The following is a 13,849-nucleotide window of genomic DNA, read 5'->3' as shown; positions in this document are numbered from 1 at the left end:
ACATCAAATAGTCAACCTTATTATAGGCAGGACACTGTACGTGGTGTGTTAGGAGGATAAAAGAAAAAAGGTAGAAGAGAGATTGTTCCTGTTCTCAGGAGTCTGTAATCCAATTACTGAGTCAAGATGCAGCATAAGAATAAAATTGAGCATTTTGATCAGGATTCTCATTTTATAGGACAATTATTCCTGATTTGTTTAATTTAATCATGTTAAATTAAGTAGGATGAGCATCCCCATTTTACAGATGAAGACTTAAGGGTCTTTATTTAGTCACCCAGCTGGTAACTGGACCCCCTGAAACTCAGTCTGGCTTGGTGAAAATTAGAAGAACCTTAGAACAGAACTTCTTAAAACACGTGAATCCTCTAGGGGTCTTGTTATTACGCAGATTCTGATTCTGGAAGTCTAGGGTGGACCCCAGGATGTTTGCATTTCTGACGAACTCAGAGTTGGCAGTGCCGATGCCGATCTAGGGGACCACATTATGCGTATCAAGACCATAGAATACCTACATCAGGGTGGCAACCGTGGCACCAAAGCTGGTGGAAATTGAGTTTTCTGGTTACAACTGAGAATAGCATTTACAGAGCAAGTCAATATGGGGAATTACCTTTTTCATAACTTGAGTCAACATGAGCTGTGAGCACCAAGCAAAGAAGTCGGTTGTGTCAGATGTCCCAGCTACTGGGGTCCTAGGGGTGCTGTCTCTTTAACCTGGGATTGAGCTGCTGGGAAAACATTGAGCAATGTCCCTAAGGGTCGACAATGGTTCACACTCTTCGTGGGTGCAGCTTCTATTCCAGGAGTGCCCCTCTTCAGCTGGTGGGCTTCACACTGCCTCTGCTGGCCTGGGTGGGTGGCCATTAGCTCTGTCTGGCTGCAGGCCAGTTCCTGGGAAATTCTCCTGTCTCTGTCACTACCCTTTCTGCTCCCACAGCTAAATGATTAGCTAGGTAATTCCCATAAGGACTCCCCTGCCACTCCTACATGTGGAATGACTTGGCCCTGCCCTGCTGGCCCCCTGCAAGCATCTTCTGGGACTGGCCTCTGGCCCACTTCTTGGCTTAGGTGCCAGGCAGCTGAGGGCAGATGAGCCGAATGCTCCCCCTGCTGCTGCACCTTGGCACCTGTCAGCGCTGGCTCTTCCCGTGATGCCACGGCGAGGCCACACAGGACTGCAGAATTGAGGGCCTGACACATACGCAAGTGGTGAGGGCTTTCAGGGCAGCTGCCGTGCTTTAACCTCAAAAGGCACCCAAGAGTCGTGGGAAAGCTAGCCTGGGACCTACGCACCAACAGCCTCTTTCACTTCCCCAGGGCTGGTCTGCAAGAGGGTCACTTGAATCTTTTGGGTTGTCAGGGGGATCTGGCCTGTTTCCCAGGGTGGGCTTCCTGTTCTGGGCTGGACTTGCTGCTAGGTTGCCAGGTGAAACCTGTACCTAGCCTTTTTTCCACACTGCTGAACCGGAGGAGAGAAAGTGAAGAGAGTAGAAAGTGGGTTCAGAACAAAGCTGTTCTCAAATTTCAGACGACTTGCTAAGGAGATTTGAGGCTCCCAGGGGCAGAACGCTTTGCATATAGACAACTTGCAAATGAGCAGTCTGTTCGACTAGACAGAAAGCTACAGTTCTGGTTTAAAAAAATGTGCCAATGCATTTCTAATTTTCACATTGTTTTTACATAAATTTGCACATTAGGCTCGAGAGGCCTCATATTCAAGTATTGGAGTGATTCACAATTAATTAGTACCCTTAACTTCAGCCGTATTCAAATTCAGGCATCAGACCAGGATAAATGGAAAATATCTAAATATGTAAAAATCATTCTTTTTAATTGCAACGCAGAATCAGGGAACAGATGCGCACCTGAGTGCACTGTCAGGAGGCTGGGGCTTGATTCCCACTGTCATCCTCCTCAATCTTTTCGGCTCATTGTCTCCCTGGGCTAGGTTTGGGTACAGACCATCTTTATGAAACCAGCAGGTGGTTCCTGCCTCTGGCCTCCTGGGCAGAGACCAAACAGCTGGAGGGTCAGTTTGACTGCTCAGGCTTCCATTTGGTGCCTGTGTATCACATTGGAGTAGTGAAGGTTTAACAGCTTTTCAAAGGGTTTGCCCTGAAGATCACACGGGCAAGACAGGCTTTCTGTTTCCTATTGTGGCTCTATTCAGATCAACAGTCATTTGGGATTTGAGTGATTCCGTTGAATAGTTCCCTCTGGGTGAGATGACCCCCCCTCACTCCTCTTTCCCATTCCTTCCTGCGTGCTGAACTCGTACGGAACCTGCAAGTCTCACAGTTATTATTATTTGGAGTTATTATTTGGAGTCTCCACTGACCATCTTTGAGGCCAAAATACCCTGGGGAGAATAGACTGGGGCTGGACTAGCTGTCCATTCATCTGATTGGGATCAAAGGCTTGACCACTGAGCACCAGCTGTATGTCAATCATTTCAGGAGGCTTCTGTTCAATGGCATTTTGTAAAACAAAGTTCAAGGTGATAATCTGTTTAATAAAACCTATTACCTGGGATGCCTGGGTGGTTCAGTGGTTGAGCATCTGCCTTCGCCTCAGGGCGTGGTCCTGGGATTCTGGGATTGACTCCCACATAGGGCCCTTTGCTTCTCCCTCTGCCCATGTCTCTGCTTCTCTCTCTGTGTCTCGTGAATAAATAAATAAAATCTTAAAAAAAAAAACCCTTTATATCATCCAACATTGCAACTGTGAGATTCTGGTAATATATCTCTTCAAGTGGCAGGACTGCTGATTAAGCAGATGAAGCAACAGTGGGATATGCCCCTTGGTCTCCTTTCCCTTCTCAGATTTTATCCCCTTGGTTCCCCATGGTACCACACTTGCACCACCTCTTCACCATCTCTACATACTGTACCTCCTTTCAAACTTCCAGCTCAAGGCAAAACTAGAACAAAAAAGTGGACAGACAACCTTTCCTTGTTTTCCTCCACATTTCTGAGACAAGGTTGGCTTTTCAAAGGGAACTTTGTTAAATATTGAGAGAGCTGAGAACAAAATTAATGAAAGGCGGGAAAGCCTAAAATCAGCAAATTTTCTGGCTTTTCAGAATGCAAGCCCAGTGGCCAGGCTGGGGAGAAACAGGAACTGATAAAGGAGGGGCCGTCAGGGGCAGATTCTCAAGATTCTTGAGTTACGTGTGGAGGAATTTGGACTTCTCCTGCATAGGGTATTTGCTCACAGCAATGGAATACAGGAGCTGAGTTGGATTTGAGATGCTAATTAAAATCAAAAACAGAGAATGCTTGATACTTAGATGCCTTGTTAAAATAGGAGTCAAAGTTACATTTAAAAATCAAGTTGCAATTTGATAAGCATCCTTGATGACACACAAGAAAACAATGTTGGGGTAAAAAGGATTAAGGCCAATCTTTTTTTTTTTCTTTTTCTTTTTTTAGTACATGGCGTATATGAGCTATTTTGGGGACATTTAGGGTGGAGATAACTCATTAAGGAAATAAGTAATTTATCCTTTATATTTCACTTTATAATTTTTACAACTGATAAATATTTATTACAAAAATTTCATTTAATACAAAAAGGTTCGAAGATGGAAGTAAAAAAAAGTCCAAATTATTGGACATTTTGTTAATATTAAAAGTGAGCATGGGTACAAACATTTCCCTCTACAGATAGATGATGAGAATGAAAAGGTCCTTTTGTTGGCATAGAGAGACAAGCTTACATTCGACAATAGCATCACATCTGCTCAGGTAAAAATTAGATGTATTAAAATTATTGTATATGAATTTTAATAGAAAAATATCAAAGGAATGATACAGCTTCATGTAAATATTGAGAGGCTATTATGGAAAGCATGAGTTGTTGAAGGTATTTGAAAACGTACATGGAATTTTATGCAATGTTAACTCCCTACCATAAAAGGTAGGAAAATGGACATTCACACATTTCTTCCCTGCCTGCCTTCCAGTTTCCAAATTGTATTAATTCATATATGTTGAACGCCTACTCTGAGCCAGAAACTGTTTTAGGTGGGGATACATCTGTGAATAAAATGGGTAGACCCTGCCCTTGTGGAACTTATCATGTGGTCAGGGGGAAAAAGGAAATAAATAATGAAGGGAAACATGATGATAGTTTAGTTAACAAAAAATAAACAGAAACAGGGCAGCCTGGGTGGCTCAGCAGTTTAGCGTCGCCTTCAGCCCGGGGTGTGATCCTGGAGACCCGGGATTGAGTCCCACGTCAGGTTCCCTGCGTGGAGCCTGCCTCTCGCTCTGCCTGTGTGTCTCTGCCTCTCTCTCTCTCTCTCTCTCTCTGTGTGTGTGGGTGTCTCTAATGAATAAATTAAAAAAATCTTAAAAAAAAAAACCAGAAATAGAAAAACAAGGGTAGGAAGGACCAGGTGTGCCATGTGTAGGAGTGAGAGAAGATAGTTGGAGTCCAATCATTTATTACAAAGGCAGGGTGAGAGGAAAGGATGAATGGAGTCGATGGAGTGTCTGGGGTAACCATTCTAGGCACAGGAAAGCTAGAGTGGATCCCTACTGAGTGCCTGGCAGGTCCAGGAACTGTGAGGAGGCTGGCCCAACTGGAATGGAGTTGATGAAAAGCAGACTAATGGAAGAGGAGAGAAAGTGTCCAGGATGGAAGGGTGATCACGGAGATCCCTTGTAGGCCATTATGAGGAAGTTGGCTGATAACCAAAGTGAAATGGGAGCCATTATTGGTTACTGTTCTTTTTCTCATTGCAATGATTATAATATTTACATTCTGCTTTGCAACTATAATCTTCACAGATGTTTAGCTTTTTAAAATGAACTTAGTGCTTATTATCAATCCTTCTGTTAGTGTTTTAGTTTTCTAATGCTGTGTAACAAAATATCCCAGAGCTTAGTGATTTAAAACAACAACTGTGATATTATCTCCCCTGATTTCTGTGGGCTGACCAGTACTTCTCAGATGGCTCACTCATATGCTGGCAGTCCATGTTGGCTGGTGGCCGGGAGTTCAGCTGAGGTTGACCACTGGACAACTACACTGTCCACTGGAACTGGCCACTGGGACAATTACACAGTCCACTGGAACTGTCCACTGGGACAACTACATGTTGCCTCTCCAGGGGCATAAGGTATCTCAAGCTCCCTTCCAGATCATCCCAAAGTTGCCAGTCCTTAAAGGCTGAACCTAAAACTGGCACAGTATCACTTCTACCAAAGATTCCAGATAAAAGGAAAAAAAAAGTCCCAACATTTTTGCAGAAATTGAAAAAAAAAGCAGTTAATTTTAATTCACTACAGATGAATTCTCTATTTCTTTGAGTTCTCTTATTTTTTCCTCTATTTTAATTTTAATTTTTGATTGTGTGTTCCACTGGATAGTTTTATCTAGAAAGACTTTAGGAGTTTATTCCCTGTGCTTTCCTATTTGTGAATGTGTAGTTTTTACCTTCCTATTGCAAGGTAAAATATTCTTATTTCACATTACTTGTTAGATCTTTATGGACAGTACTATATTATCTTTTTGGCACTGAATGTTGCCATAGAGAAGTCTCAGACTAGATTATTTTTTTCTTCAGTGGTTTTCTTTCTTTTTTTTTTTTCTTGCCTGAATACTTAAAGAACTTATTCTTTGACTTTGAAGTTCAGGAATCCAATCAGAACATGACTCTGGGTTGGTCATACTATATTGACATGTCTTAGAAGACTATATACTCTGTGTATTTAGATTCAAGTACTCCTTTTTGATTAAGATGTTTTCTTATATTTTATCTCTGGATACTTTCCCTATTTCATATGTTAGCTTTCATATCTAAGGAAAGATCAGTTACTTAATTTAGAATAACTATGTTGACCCTTCCTTTCTGTTATCTACTCTCTAGTTTTTACAAATATCTTTTCCACCTTTCTTTTCATTTATGGTGATTATCTCCAGTCTTTTATATATCTGTTTGATTCCTTGTCTTTCCAAATTATTTTTTTTCCCATGGAAATGATATATTTGTCCTTAAATTGTTTACTTAGTTCTGGAATGTCCAATGACATCAAAGTCTGTATTTTTAACACTTAATCTGTTAAATTCTATTTCATTGAGTTCACTTTTAGTTGTTCTAAAGTAGGAAGTGCTCACACAGAGCTTTTTTCTGTTCCTTGAGTTAGATTTGCTTCTAGATTAGTTTCCTTATCTATGTCTTGCATGCACTGTTCTTTCTCTTTCTTTTTTCTTTTCCTTTTCTCCTATGCTTTCCTGTCTTCTTTCTTCCTCTTTCCAATACTCTCACATTTTCCTGCTTAATAAATTCTGTTTATTTTTTTGCCAGGATTTATTCCACCTATTGAGGAAAATATATTTTACCCTTGAACTATGGATTATTCTCCAGCATATTTAGAGCATTTATTCTAAAATGCACACACTGACACAGCCCCTTTGTTGGTTCCATATATTAGAATATTAGTGACCAATTATAGGATATTGCCTCTTCATAACTGGAAAATGGATGGCTGTCACGTAACAGGTTTAGGAGCTCTGCTATAATGGAATCTAGAGTCTTTTTTTCCTTACCTTGGATCCTACATGTTGAAATCGTAGCTTTGGGTTATGTATCTCAACTTCTTTGTTTTCAGATGATTTGCACGTGTGTGTGTGTGTGTGTGTGTGTGTGAAAGAGAGAGAGAGAGAGAGAGAGAGAGAGAGAGCTGGACCTTACTATTTTTTGAGGCAAAAATGTGGCATTTTGAGGTTTATTCCTTGACATTATTACTTTTCCTCTTGAGTATGAATCACATTTTCTTGTTTCTTCATGTGTCTATGTTTTGTTTTCTTCAGTTTATACTGGACATTGTACACTGTGTGCTGCAGAGGTCCTAATTAAGGACCTTCCTCTGGAGAGTGGCAGCTAATGCAACTAACCCAAGTGGCAGTTGACATGGTGGGCAATTAAATTACTGGCTTATTATTTTGAACTTGTATGGGCTTTTCACTTTGCAAGAATGAGCCTTTTGGTTTTGCACTTAGTCTAGTCTTATGATTAGACTCTTAGTCCTGAGACACAGATTTTATTCTTGAGGCATGGCCCTTCTTTCATGAAATCTTGAGGTAATTACAGTATCTCTTTAATTTGTAGGAATTCAAATCCAAAGTTGTGTCTTTTTTGGTGGGCAGGAGCTTAAATCTATGATCAGCTTTTTCAGACTTCCAGCTCTTTCTCTCTACTTTACTCTTTGGAATCTCCCTTGCACATGAGCAAGGGATCAGGGGTTAGCCAAAGATTTAGGGGAGACTATATGCAAAATTGGGGAATGTTTTTATATCTTCCTTTTTCCTGGGATTTATCCCTTAATTTTCAGATTCTCTGGCCATTGCAAACTTTTTTCTTTGATATCTCAAGCTTGTGTGGCTTTTTGCTTTAATTCCACTACACTATGCTGCATGAACTGATGGCTGCCTTGGGGGGAAGAGCTTTGTAATCATAGATCTCATTCATGGTGGTTCTCTTTTATCAAGGATCAAAAATCTTTCAGTTTTGTTCTGCCTTTGGTGGCATTCATTACTTTCAAGTAGTTCTTTTTAGTATTTTTGCCAGAATTTATAATTGATATCTGTAAGAGAATGAATTCACCATAAGCCACTGTGTCATTACCAGAAACAGTAGTCTGTGATTTTATTTATTTAAAAACCAAACCAAACCATACTTTAGTCTTTAGGGATGCATACTTGGGTAGCAAAATAGTAAAGAGAAGAAAGGATGTGATTACCTTGAAAATGAAGTTCTACTTTGCAGAGAGGTAGAGGGAATAGTGGTTGGGAGGATCCACAAATGGGCATCTTGAGTGCTGGTGATATTGTATTTCCTTCCCTGAACAGAAGTTTATGAATGTTCACCACTGAATTGTGGTGGAATGGGCACTAATCCCATTATGAGAGCCCACCCTCCCTCTAGGACCTCATCTATACTTAATTACCTCCCAAAGGACCCTCCCAAACCTTAGAGGTTTAACATATGAATTTTGGGGGGACAAAATCTTTCAGTCCATCATAATACAAAGGCATAGACTGATGAAAGTAAAAGGATGGAAGATATATCAGACTACCAAGTGTAAGAAAGCTTGTGTGGTTTTATTAATATCACTTAAACTGAAGTCAGGGAAAAAGGAGCAATATTATCAATAAGGGAAATATTTCATAATCATAATGATTCTATTTGTTTTGGAGATGTGACAGTCCTGAATGTGTATACACCTACTGACAGAACTTCAAAATATATGAAATAAATAGAGAACTAAAGGAAGAAATATAGAAGCATACTTGGTGATTTTTTAACATCTCTCTCACTGATTGATAGAACATATAGCCAAAAACTAAGGAAAGTTGTAGAAGATTTGAGTAACACTATCAACCACAATCACCTACTCAGCATTTTAAAAACACTGTACCCAATAAGAATAGAATACATACTTTTATTTCCTAGTATACATGGAACAGTCACAAGATAGATCAGATAACAGGACAAAAGATGTGTTGTTGATAAATGTAAGAAGATCAAATCGTCTGTAGTAAGTGATCTATCTGTAAGATATTAACTATAAGGAACTACCAATGTGAGAAATGGAAACATTTCAAAAATTTAGAAGTTAAAAAACTCTCTAAATTGTCCGTGGGTCAAAGAAGAAACCACAGGAAATATTTAAAGCATTTGAAATGTATGCAACTGAAAACACACAGTATCAAAGGTAGAGTACAGCAGAAACAGGGGGATTACTAGCTTCAAATGCTTACAATAAAGAGGAAAAGTTTAAAATTAATGATCCACATGTTAGGCTTAAGATGATAAAAAAGCAAAAATTCTATATATAAGTCATAATAAGATATTTATGAAAGAGAATAAAACAATTGAGAGAGCTAAATTAGTGTTTTGAAAATATCAGTAAAATTGATAAATGGCCAGGATATCTGATTGAGTTAGAAAAAAACCTAATGATAAACATTAGGAATGGAAGATAAAATATCACTGCTAATCCTATGGACATTACAGGGATAATAATAAACAAATCTGAAAAATTTTATGCCAATAAATTAGAAAACTTAGATGAAGTGGACACATTCCTTAAACAATACTGCTTACTAAAACTAACTCAAGAAAAAATAGAAAATACTAGTAGTTCCATAGCTACTAAAGAATTGGATTTGTAATTAAAATTTTCTCACAGAAAATTCCAGGTCCAAAGGTTTCACTGATAAATTGTTTTAAATACTCTAAAACTCTCTCCAAATACATTTTATGAAGAATTAAAGTGGTTATAATTTTCCTATTTTATAAACTTTTTGTTAGGTTCTCCATTTTACTTCTGTGCTTTTTCCTCATCTCTTGAGCTGGATATATAACCCTTCTCTTCTATATACACACTTTGGCATCTTTGGTTGCATTCTGCAAGTTCTGATATGTTTAATTTCTAGTATTAATGAGTTGAACATGTTTTTCTAAGTTTTGTTTTGATTCCTTCTTTGATTACAAAATTTATTTAGAAGTACTTTATCATACTTTTATTTTTTTATTTTTTTATCATACTTTTAAATATGTTGTTCAATATCTTTCCTCAATTTTGGCAAACTACCAGCCTGGTGTTGGTGACTATTACTTCTCTTCCACCTTTTCTCTTAGACACAAATTACATGTACTGTAGGCTTTTCACTGTGACTTCTGACCTGTTCACACTCTTATGTTATTTTCCATAATATTTTCTTTATCCTTTATTTTGAATCTTTTTTTCTGGCCTATCTACAAGTTCACCAATATTCTTTGCATTTAGTTGTCTTAATTCTGCTAAACTCATTCATATCTTTCTAATTTCAGCCAACGTACCTTTTATTTCTGGAATTTTCATTATTTTGAGATTGTCTAGTTTTCTGATGATAATTATAAATTTAAAGAAATTATTGAAAACAATAATAACACTTTAAAAAATATAGACTCTAATATCTGAAGACATCATACATCTGATTCTATCCTCCCTTCCCCCCGCCCCCCCCCCCCACTGGATTTCATTTAGGTTTCCTTGTATCCTTGAGTTTTTGGTTATTTTTTATTATGTGCTGGACTCCAGTCACTGTAATTCTCCCCCTAAAAAGCTGTTAATCGTGAAGCTAATCCCTTCAACTCTCCTCCAGAACTGTAAGGGCCTTGGGTAAAAATGTCCCCCACCTTCCATGCTTAGTTAACGTCCTTTTACCTCTGTACTTCCTCTATTATTAAATAAGCTTTTATATTTTCAAGCAGTTTTTATATTTATTTATTTATTTATTTATTTATTTATTTATTTATTTTTAATAATTTTTATTTATTTATTTATTTATGATAGTCACAGAGAGAGAGAGAGACAGAGACACAGGCAGAGGGAGAAGCAGGCTCCATGCACCTGGAGCCCGACGTGGGACTCGATCCCGGGTCTCCGGGATTGCGCCCTGGGCCAAAGGCAGGTGCCAAACCGCTGCGCCACCCAGGGATCCCTCAAGCAGTTTTTAAAAGGTGTTTATACTTATTTTAATCCCACCGGGATGCTGGTTGAAGTTGCTTACTCTGGTAACTTTGGTACTTTTACATTGATAAATAATCAAATATTTCTTAGTATTCTCTTTTATTGGTTGATATTTACATGTGACTTTATTTCTGCCAATGAATTGATCAATTTGGAATTGGAATTCATGCGCAAACTTTGCTTTGATAATACTGTTGCAGCCTGTTGTCCTAGTAAGTACCACCTCGGACCTGATGCTGTGGTTTATTGCTGTCTGCTGTCTTTCTTTCTTTCTTTCTTTCTTTCTTTCTTTCTTTCTTTCTTTCTTTCTTTCGCTGTCTTTCTCTTATCACTATATTTTGCTTCACACTCCTGTAGGCACTAAATATTATAGGTATGATTGTATTTAGATTTTATTTTATCCTATCCTCCTTATTTGATGGAATTGGAGGTGGCTATCACACATCTTTTTTTAAATTTTTTTTTGCTATCACACATCTTGAGGAAGATTACATTTTATTTTTTCAAACTACACTTCTCTCATCCTCAAAGATAAGCTCATACAGATAGGCAGGCCAATTTCAGCCCCACGATTGACAGGAAAGAGGGATTGGAATGGAAACTTTTTACTTTTAGGAGGAATTGACTGTCTTGTCTTCTTACTATATAATCTACCAGTAAACTTGTCTATAAAATATGTTGATATGAATGACCCACAGAGAGAAACCATAATTCTTAAGGTTCCTACAAAGAAGCATTAGAGAAGCAAAGAGGAATATGATATGTAATTTAATATTATAGAGAGCAAACATTTTAATTTTTATGCATTAACTGTACTCAATGTTGTCACTATTGCTAACCTCTCTGGCATTTGGGACATGTTAATTGAATCTAATTACAGAGTGACTGAAGCTGATGATATGGTGGAAGAAGGCCTCGTTAAAAAGATTGTTGAGTTCTGGTAAAATGTATACTTTCAAAAATCAATGGATGTCAATTCCCATAAAGAGATGTGGAGGCACCATAGTTTACTCACACATGGGCTTGATTTTCCTGTGGCATATCTTGTTTCCACAAGCAGAAAATCTCATTGATTTGGAAGTCATCCATCAGAATGCCCTTCCCTGTTCCTGAAGAACTAATAGAAGGAGCAGAGCTTCTCAGATGTGGTAAGAACTCCAGAAATCTGTGCCACATCTTGAAGAATATTACTCTGGAATTTTTGGCTGTCTGGAAAGTTGCTGCAGCAGCATCAATAAATGTTTAAATATTTGACTCTAATTTATTCCATCTGTTTTACTGAGGATTATCTTAACATTTGATAATTATTGAGGAGAGCATTTTCAATTTTTGTTGCATGTGTGGCAGGATAATTTTTGAGATATTACTTTTTTTTCTATTTTTGCTGTAAGAATTCCATTTTTATTCCAAGCAGTTGGTCACTTTTTGGGTTTCTATATGTTAGGAAGTGGTAGAGAACTTGCATTGTTAAATAAAAACAAGGGTGATAGCCATAGCAAGAGAAAGTTAAAATAAAAGACCAGGGCCAATTTTTGTCTGTGGATCCTGCCTTTTACCTTATTTTCTCAAAGCAGGTCCTGGCACCACACTATTTCTTTCTTTTGGCATGCTTTTCCCTTGGGCTCATCCTTCTGTGGTTTTTTGAAGCAACGGAGGACAAAGATTAGATTAGGTACATGTCAGAAAGGGGATTAGTTGTTTAGATTAAGGGTTATGGGACAAAATGTTAAAGAAATACAATGTAACCTTATGTATCCTTGTGTTTTGTGTATGACTTTCCCAGATCTTTTCGGAGTTGGTTGTAGATATTATTCGATACCTGGTCAAAACTTGAAATCAGAATCCTGGTCATTCTTATCTATGTTTCTCGCAGAGAATGACTAACATACCCTCCTCCTCTGCCCCTCCCCATCAGTGACCCCCAACATACCTGACAAACAAAAATCTGCAAACTAACAAAAACCCAGAAAATGAAATAAAAGCTGCAGTCAGTGCCAGATGTCTATTACAAAACTTGTCCAGAAGGGTTAGAACTATTTATCATCTGAGCTCTTGCCGTGCCTGAGTTTTTGATTTTGAACTTTACCTAGCCTACCTTGGCCTAGCATTCCTACTGATGACCTCATCTGCTTCCCTGCCACTTGGTCACTCCAACATCTCTACCTTTATCCCATGAGCTCAATTCATGGTGGCACCTAATAACAACTTGAGGCTTATGATGTGAGGACCTCTAGGAACCCCCTGAGCAGAATTAAAATCATGTCAAGGTGTAAATGACTGATTTTGTATTTATTCCTGAGAGTTGCCCCTAAAAAGGGAGAGAAAGAGAGGTTCTCACCCAGGGATAATAGATGCAGATGACAAACAGAATTCTTTCACCAACTGTGGGGGAGGGCTGAAGGGTGTTAAAGTCATGTGTGTCTTGATTGGTGCTGTTACTCCTGTCTAGTCCTGCGTATCATGACTTGGGACTTTTTTTTTTTTTTATTGGGTGTCCTGGGTTTAATTACTGTGCTCATTTCCCAACTTAAGTTTTCATCCTGTACCATTCTAGTTTCTACCCTTTATCTCAGGTTGAGACAAATTTCATTTTTACAGTCTGTGGTAGATCTTCCCACTCAGCTTCATTCTTTGCAGTGGTTAGATAGATAAACAGACAGATAGATATCCTTTGTCTTTATGTGGAAATTAGGTACCAAAGATAAACCTATGCTAGGGCTCAGCTGTTTGTGGAGTATGCCTTTAGTGGGGAATTTTGGAGAGGGCCCCTGGGAGTGGTTTTGTCTTCTGGTTTGCTGGTGCAGAGTGGTTAGAGTTTATCAACTTCCCAGAGACTAACAACTTAAACCAACTCACAAGAGATTGATGCACGAACATAGTGACAAACCATTACTGACAATGAAGAAAATTTATTTCCAGTGGCCTCCATCTGATACCTCCTTTGAACTATCAGGATACCTTGGGGGTAATAAAAATTCTGCTCCTTGATATCGAACAAAGAGAAAGAGATTACCCTGAGGCTCTGGAAAATCCAGGGAGCTCTTCCTGCTTTTCAGATTCTCCAGCTCTAGAAAGAGCACTTTGGGTTCAGTATTGCTGGGTTTTTTTTGTTTTGTTTTTTTTTCTTCTGAATCATTCTCAACAAACACTGGAAAATTTCTCTGTTTTGCACTTGTCTTTCTTTGGCCCCTTGCTGTTCACATTTCTTCTGCAGAATAATGCACCAATTAAGCAAAATTTTCTTGATGCTCAGGTGTGATTGTTAATTTTATGTATCAGTTTGAGTGGGACATGCGTTCTCAAATTAAGTATTGTTTCTG

The 13,849-nt window shown here is 38.4% G+C and overlaps 1 long non-coding RNA gene across 1 annotated transcript in view; it reads left to right on the top strand.

Annotated features, from left to right (window-relative positions):
* Positions 1-13,849, top strand: part of LOC144287746 (uncharacterized) — a 31,833-nt gene that overhangs the window by 8,591 nt on the left and 9,393 nt on the right. The window lies entirely within an intron of this gene.

The sequence above is a fragment of the Canis aureus genome, chromosome 17 (assembly GCF_053574225.1).
Source record: "Canis aureus isolate CA01 chromosome 17, VMU_Caureus_v.1.0, whole genome shotgun sequence".
NCBI classification, from domain to species: domain Eukaryota; kingdom Metazoa; phylum Chordata; class Mammalia; order Carnivora; family Canidae; genus Canis; species Canis aureus.
Note: the sequence above shows the minus strand (reverse complement) of the source record. Positions and strands in the feature narration are given on the sequence as shown.